This window comes from Heteronotia binoei, chromosome 1 (genome assembly GCF_032191835.1).
Source record: "Heteronotia binoei isolate CCM8104 ecotype False Entrance Well chromosome 1, APGP_CSIRO_Hbin_v1, whole genome shotgun sequence".
In the NCBI taxonomy this organism is placed as follows: domain Eukaryota; kingdom Metazoa; phylum Chordata; class Lepidosauria; order Squamata; family Gekkonidae; genus Heteronotia; species Heteronotia binoei.
Genome location: NC_083223.1, coordinates 273,092,269 through 273,100,748, shown reverse-complemented (window position 1 = coordinate 273,100,748; position 8,480 = coordinate 273,092,269). Strand labels below are relative to the sequence as shown.

Sequence of the window (8,480 nt, the reverse complement as noted above, 5' to 3'; positions counted from 1 at the left end):
CTAGCATTTGTGACCGCACTCTAAAATGGGATAACCCACTTGCAAATGGTCATTGAAGTGGCTCGAAAAGTGCATTATCTACCATGTGTGGAAGAAAGCACACAACAGTCTAAAGTCTGATGTGGGGAGGGGAGAAACTATGAACCTATGAAGCTGCCTTCTAGTGAATCAGACCCTGGGTGCATCAAAGTCTGTATTGTCTGGCAGCGGCTCTCCAGGGTTTCAAGCTGAAATTTTTCACGCCTACTTGCCTGAGATCCTTTTTAGTTGGAGATGCCGGGGATTGAACCTGGGACCTTCTGCTTACCAAGCAGATGCTACGGGCAGAACGGAAAAGGAGCAGCTACACGGAGCAGCTCATCTCTGTACATCTCATATTCTTCTCAAAGGTCACCAAGAATTCTTCATGAGATGTTTACTTTTGGTCCTTCTACTCCTCCTCTCCATCTCTCTGCTTTGGCCGTGTTCTCCGCAGCCTAATCCCTGCATGGAAAAAAAAAAACCTAATTGCTTGACCATGGCACGAGGATTAGAACCAGATTCATTCTTTACAGACCAATGACCAATAGTTCTCAAGTGCCTTTATATACACTCACCAGGAATAACAGGCTCTTTGTTGGGGATCTTGCCAACTCGGCAGTTTCCAAGGCCTCCGTAAATGCTTGTAAAAACGTTGAAAGCACAATGTTATGAAATGTGTAGCTTCTTGAGAGGAATTTATGAGCTAGGGCTGGGTAATATGGTGCCAATTTTCAAAGTATTTCAGGACCTGGTTAGGCTTCCTCACTCTTCATTCCTCTAAAGTAGGTCGCAGAATATAAGCCTCAGCTGGAACCTCCGGGTGATCTGGAGAATGGGCAAAACCAGGTCTATGAAAGAAAGGGTACAATTACGGGAAATTGGAGACTTTCCTCCATGCCCTAGCTCTCTGGATTTCAAAACAAAGGTGAATTATTCTTCTGGCCGGCTCAGGGCTTCTGAATATTGAAGAATTTTTGATATACATCCGTGATGATGACCAGCTGGAACACAGGTTTAAGAAAACAAAGATAGGCTTCCATATTGTGTCTGCCAGATTGGTGTAGTTTGATTCCCCACTCCTCCACTTGCAGCTGCTGGAATGGCCTTGGGTCAGCCATAGCTTTCGCTGAAAGCGCAGCTGCTACGAGAACTTTCTCAGCCCCAACTACCTCATAGGGTATCTGTTGTGGGGGAAGAAGGTTAAAACGGATAAAAGGAAGTACTTCTTCACCCAAAGGGTGATTAACATGTGGAATTCACTGCCACAGGAGGTGGTGGCGGCCACAAGCATAGCCACCTTAAGAGGGGTTTAGATAAAAATATGGAGCAGAGGTCCATCAGTGGCTATTAGCCACAAAAAAAAAATTGCCACTGTGTGACAAAGAGTGTTGGACTGGATGGGCCATTGGCCTGATCTAACATGGCTTCTCTTATGTTCTTAAGATAAGCCGCTCTGAGACTCTGATTCAGAGAGAAGGGCAGGGTATAAATCTTCTTCTTCATACCAGGATGGTGATGGCTTCCTCAGCCTTTGGTGATTTCGTTTCTTTTCTTCCTAGAGAAACTGCAGGTTTCCATAGAACTTTTGTGTGTGGAAGTGCCAGAAGAAGAAGAAGAAGAAGAAGAAGAAAAAGAAGAAGAGGAGGAGGAGGAGGAGAATGATGACAACAACAACACTGGATTTCTAGCCCGCTCTTCACTCGGAGTTTCAGAGCGGCTTACAATCTCTTTGGGAATGGAGCCTGGGGAGGATATGGACTTCAGTGGAGGCTGGCATGCCTAGGACTCATAAGAACATAAAAAGAGCTCTCCTGGATCAGACTAGGGGTCCATCTAGTCCAGCCTCCTGTCTCACACAGTGGCCAGCCCATTCCTCTGGAGAGCCAACAAATAGGGTAGAGAGGCCGAGGCCCTTCCCCAGATGTTGCCTCCTGGCTCTGAGATTCGGTGACTCAGTGCCTCTAAATGTGGCGATCCCTCTTAGCCACCGTAGTTAGTAGCCACGGATAGAACTATCCTCCATGAGTCTTATCTAATCTCGTTTTAAAGCTATTTATTCTTGTTGCCATCATTATATCCTCTGTAGGGTTCCCAGCCTCCTGCTGGGGGTGGGGTTTTCCCCTGATTTCAGGGGCCCCAACCTACTGCCACCCAACTGTCAGGTGGGGAAGCCCCGCTACCCAACAGTGCCTGTGCACCATAACATACCCAGGGTTCTTTTTCTGGCAGGAGCTCCTCTGCATACTAGGCCATGCCCCCTGATGTAGCCAATCCTCCAAGAGGGCTCAGTACAGGGTCTACTGTAAGCTCCAGAAGGATTGGCTACATCAGGGGGGCATGGCCTAATATGCAGAGGAACTCCTGCTTGAAAAAGAGCTCTGGACATACCTGATATGATGACATCACCAGAAGCAATGTTATCACACTGGGTACATTGCAAGGAAGACGCTCTATCACTTGGGGGGAAGCTCTATGGCAGGGTGTCAAACACGTGGCCCGGGGTCCAAATCAGGCCCCCGGAGGGCTCCTATCAGGCCCGCGAGCGAGTCTGCTTCCTTCTCCCTCTCTCTTTCTTCCTTCAGTTATCAGAGACTGTTAAATACAATGTTGCAAGTGTGCTAATCTGTTAAGCATGTTTTAATTAAAGCTTTCTTTTTAAAAAAAAAAATATTTTTGTGTCCTTTATAAAGTGTATATCTCCACTACCCAGTCTTACATTTCATGACACACATAGCCTAGCTCAACAAGGTCTCATTTATATCAGATCTGGCCCTCATAACATAAGAACGTAAGAGAAGCCATGCTGGATCAGGCCAATGGCCCATCCAGTCCAACACTTTGTGTTACACAGTGACAAATATATGTGTGTGTGTATACACACACACACACACACACATATACATACATACATATACACACATACACACACATATATATATATATATATACACACTGTGGCTAATAGTCACTGATGGACCTTTGCTCCATATTTTTATCCATTCCCTTCTTGAAGCTATCTATACTTGTAGAGGAGATTGTGACCGCTCTGAGACTCTGAGATTCGGCGTATAGGGCGGGATATAAATCCAATATCTTCTTCTCCTTCTTCATTCAGAATTTTTAGCATGCCCTCTGAGACCCATGTCTGAAGGGGAGATCAGGTACTGAATCCAGCATCTGAGCCAATTTGGTGTAGTGGTTAAGTATGCAGACTCTTTTCTGGGAGAACCAGGTTTGATTCCCCACTTCTCCATTTGCAGCTGCCGGAATGGCCTTGGGTCAGTCATAGCTCTGGCAGAGGTTGTCCGTGAAAGGGCAGCTGCTGTGAGATCCCTCTCAGCCCCACCCACAGCACAGGGTGTCTGTTGTGGGGGGAGAAGATATAGGAGATTGTAAGCCGCTCTGAGTCTCTGATTCAGAGAGAAGAGTGGGGTATTAATCTGCAATTCTTCTTCTTTCTTCTTTCCATAGATGTTATAACTCCCCCTATGTCCTCATTTAAAATCTGCAAAAAAAAAAAAAAAGAAGAAGAAGAACCCTGGAAATAGTGATGGGGCTCGCCCAAACCTCCAAAGCCAGTGAAACGGTGACTGCCTTCCATAAAAATGTATTTTTAAAGATCAAAGAAGCCATTTTAAGACCGCGGGGCAGATGGTGTCTTTTTTAATACGGTGTTCTGTGCAGAAATGCAGACTCTGAGAAAAGAGAAGACGCTGGCAAGCAAAGCTCCCTGGGACCATAATGACTATCCTAAGCACTCACAGATGCGTTGGGTTGAGTAGGAAAGCACGTATATATATAACTGCACCCACCTTCGCGTCGGTCTCACAGACTCAACTGGGACAATCAACAAGGACGGTTGGGTGAGTTCTCTTTGGATCTGATTCCTCGGGAGATGGTAGGCACTCCTTCCTTGGAGTTTTTTCAGCAGAGGCTAGATGGCCATCTGACAGCGATGAAGATCCTGTGAATTTAGGGGGAGGTCTTTGTGAGGTTCCTGCATTTTGCAGGGGTTGGACTAGATCACCCTGGAGGTACCTTCAAACTCTATGATATTATGATTCTACTGCAGTCCAAGTTCTGCTCATGACCTGAGTTTGATCCTGGCAGAAGCTGGATTCAGGTAGCTGGCTCAAGGTTGACTCAGCCTTCCATCCCTCTGAGGTAGGTAAAATGAGTACCCAGCTTGCTGGGGATCAAGTGTAGATGACTGGGGAAGGCAATGGCAAAGCACCCTGCAAAAAGTCTGGCAAGAAAACATTGTGATGCAATGTCACCCCAGAGTCAGAAATGACTGGTGCTTGCACAGAGGACTACCTTTACCTTTTTAATGTTGTCCCCATGAGACTTGGTTTGTCTCACCTTTGTTTCTGGTACTCCCAATTCACTTGGATCTTTCTCAGTACTTCAGAGCCACCTTAGAATCGTTTTTGACACCATTTGTACATCAAATCGGTGTCCGCTGTAACACAGATCTCTAGCTCTGTAGCGAGCGGTTGCTTATGTCGTAAAGAAACTCACTGCCGGTCACCTAAAGCTGGTAGAAACCATGATGCCGTTTATACAGATAAAGGGAGGAGGCACTTGAAAGTGGTCTCTGGAGAGCCAGTTTGGTGTAGTGGTTAAGTACGCGGACTCTTATCTGGGAGAACCAGATTAGATTCCCCACTCCTCCACTTGCACCTGCTAGCATGGCCTTGGGTCAGCCATAGCTCTGGCAGAGGTTGTCCTTGAAAGGGCAGCTTCTGGGAGAGCCCTCTCCATCCCCACCCACCTCACAGGGTGTCTGTTGAGGGGGAGGAAGATATAGGAGATTGTGAGCTGCTCTGAGACTCTTTGGAGTGGAGGGCGGGATATAAATCCAATATCTTCATTTACCTCACAGGGTGTCTGTTGTGGGGGAGGAAAGTAAAAGAGATTGTGAGCCGCTCAGAGACTCTTTGGAGTGGAGGGCGGGATATAAATCCAATATCTTCATTTACCTCACAGGGTGTCTGTTGTGGGGGAGGAAGGTAAAGAAGATTGTGAGCCGCTCTGAGACTCTTTGGAGTGGAGGGCGGGATATAAATCCAATATCTTCATTTACCTCACAGGGTGTCTGTTATGGGGAGGAAGGGAAAGGAGATTGTGAGCCGCTCTGAGACTCTTCAGCGTGGAGAGTGGGATATAAATCCAGTATCTTCATCTACCTCACAGGGTGTCTGTTGTGGGGGAAGAAGGGAAAGGAGATTGTGAGCCGCTCTGAGACTCTTCGGAGTGGAGGGAGGGATATAAATCCAATATCTTCATCTACCTCACAGGGTGTCTGTTGTGGGGGAGGAAGGTAAAGGAGATTGTGAGCCGCTCTGAGACTCTTCGGAGTGCAGGGCGGGATATAAATCCAATATCTTCTTCATTTTCACCCAAGAAAAATGTTCTTTCACCTGCAATATATTATTTTGTTCCTGTCTCAGTGTTCCAACAATACCTCTCCTGTCCCTGTTGACAAATTTGCTCATGATGAACAGAGACTTTGTAGGTGAGAATGAGAGGAAGGAGTAGACAGTTTCCATTCTCTGCTGTTCTATGGCTCATTTTTTTTCTGCATTACAGCTGCAATAATCACAGAGCCATAAACTCAAAATGTACTTGCTAAGTATCAGCTATATGGGCCCACCATTCAGATCAGGAGCCCAACTCTTACCTCTGTGGACTTTTGATGACTTTAGATACCTCTCCCTACTCTGAGTGATGCTTTTTTCTCCTGTAGGGAGAAACAGACATGTGAACGTATGAAGCTGCCTTATACTTTATATATACTCTATACCTTATTAGGTATAGTACCCGGCTTGCTGGGGGGGGGGGAGTGTAGATGACTGGGGAAGGCAATGGCAAACCACCCCGTAAAAAGTCTGCTGTGAAAACGTTGTGAAAGCGATGTCACCCCAGAGTCGAAAACGACTGGTGCTTGCACAGGGGACTACCTTTACCTTTTTTATATACCTTATAGGTAGAGAAAGAAGTCCTTTCCCTCGTTTCTCACAATATGAGAACTCGTGGGCACTCAATGAAATTGCTGAGCGGTTAGATTAGAACGGATAAGAGGAAGTCTTTCTTCACCCAAATGGTGATTAACACATGGAATTCTTCACCCAAAGGGTGATTAACACATGGAACTCTTGAGAGCCACTGATGTAAACTGAATTTGTATCATATTGTATCGCATACCTTTATTAGCATATCATATAAACAGAATTATTGGGGGGTATTTGGAAGCGCTTCCTTTGGAATAGCATTCAAGGAGTCACCATACCTCAAAAAAAAAAAGATATAGTATTGGGAAAAGTTCAGAAAAGGGCAACTAGAATGTTTAAAGGGTTGGAACACTTTCCTGATGAAGAAAGGTCAACTGAGAAATGTCAACTAAGGGGTGACATGATAGAGGTTTACAAGATTATGCACGGGATGGAGAAGGTAGAGAAAGAAGAACTTTTCTCCCTTTCTCACAATACAAGAACTCGTGGACACTCCATGAAATTGCTGAACAATCGGGCTAGAATGGATGAAAGGAAGTCCTCCTTCACCCAAAGGGTGATTAACACATGGAATTCGCTGCCACAGGAGGTGGTGGTAGCTTCAAGAGGGAATTGGATAAACATTTGGAGCAGAGGTCCATCAGTGGCTATTAGCCACAGTGTATTGTTGTAACTCTCTGTCTGGGGCAAGTGATGCTCTGTATTCTTGGTGCTTGGGGGGGGGGGAGCAACAGTGTGAGTGCTTCTGGTTTCCTGGCCCCACTGATGGACCTCCTGAAGGTGCCTGGGTTTTTTTGGGCCACTGTGTGACACAGAATGTTGGACTGGATGGGCGTTGGCCTGATCCAACATGGCTTCTCTTACGTTCATCTGATTGGTGTCCCACTTTTTCTACCTTCCTCTTCTTGCACTCCCTTGCCCCTTGGGATCATCTCAGGTTAGACTATTGGTCTCTTTAGTTTAGCACCATCCACATTACTTTGCAGTAGCTCTTCAGAGTCCAGTTGGAATGGAGTGGAAACACCCTTTCCTGATGTTTCTTACCTTAGATGCTTCAATTAGAGTAATATGAGTCAGATCCTTGGTCCATCAGGGTCCATACTGTGTACTCAATATGACAGTGGACTTCAAGACTCTTGAGCAGAGGGCTTTTCCATAATCTTCTACCTGACCCTTTAAACTGGAGATGCCAGGGATTTAACCTGGGACTTCAGTATGCCAAGCAGATGCTCTAGCAGTAAGCCAGGGTCCCGGTTTAGAGCCAGTTTGGTGTAGTGATTGTGTGTTGACTCTTATCTGAGAGAACCGGGTTTGATTCCCCACTCCTCCACATGCACCTGCTGATGTGACCTTGAGTCAGTCACAAATTCTCTCAGAGCTGTTCTGCTCAAGAGCTCTCTCGGCTCCACCTACCTCACAAGGTGTCTGTTGTGGGGAGGGGAAGAGAAAGGAGATTGTAAGCCTTTCTGAGATGCCTTTGGGTAGTGAAGGGAGGGTATAAACCCAACTCCTCCTCCTTAAAAACACACCCAAAGCTGCCTGATACTGAATTGGTCCATCAAAGTCAGTATAATCTACTCAGACCGGCAGTGGCTCTCCAGAGTATCAGATAGAGGTCTTTCATATCACCCACTGCCCAATCCTTTCAACTGAAGATGCTGGGGATTGAACCTGGGACCTTCTGCATGCCAAGCAGATGCTCTGCCACTGAGCTATGGCCCCTCACCATGGCTCTCCAGGGTCTCAGGCTGACGTCTTTCCCATCACCTCCTGCCTGGTTCTTTCAACTGGAGATGCCGGGGATTGAACCTGGGACCTTCTGCATGGCAAGCAGATGCTCTGCCACTGAGCTATGGCCCCTCTCCATGGCTCTCCAGGGTCTCAGGCTGAGGTCTTTCCCATCACCTCCTGCCTGGTCCTTTCAACTGAAGATGCTGGGGATTGAACCTGGGACCTTCTGCATGCCAAGCAGATGCTCTACCACTAAGCCATGACCCCTCCTCCTCCACAATGAGACCTTGATATGAGCAAGAAGATACAAAGCTGCCTTCTACTAAGGAAAACTGTTGATCCCATTAGCCAGGACTGGCAACCGGTCACCAAGTTTGTTTTAGCTCTGCTGATATCCTTGTGAGTGGAGATGCCATGAAAGAATATGGGTTTGTTCCCCTTCTGCTACCTATTTGGGAGCCAATCCAGTGTAGTGGTTAGGAGCGCAGACTCAGTTCTGGGAGAACCGAGTTTAATTCCCTACTTCTCTACATGCAGCTGCTGGGTCGGCCGCAAGTTCTCAGCAGAGCTTTTCTCTCAAGAGCAGCTCTCTGAGAGCTCTCTCAGCCCCACTTACCTCAGAGGGGGTCTGTTGTGGGAAGATAGAGTTGCCAAGTCCAATTCAAGAAATAGCTGGGGACTTTGGGGGCGGAGCCAGAAGACTTTAGGGGTGGA

At 46.8% G+C, this 8,480-nt stretch overlaps 1 non-coding gene across 1 annotated transcript; it reads right to left on the bottom strand.

Annotated features, from left to right (window-relative positions):
* Positions 1-7,823: 7,823 nt before the first annotated feature.
* Positions 7,824-7,895, bottom strand: TRNAG-GCC (transfer RNA glycine (anticodon GCC)). The gene has a single exon. It is a non-coding gene; the product is annotated as a tRNA-Gly (tRNA).
* Between the last annotated feature and the right edge of the window lie 585 nt (positions 7,896-8,480).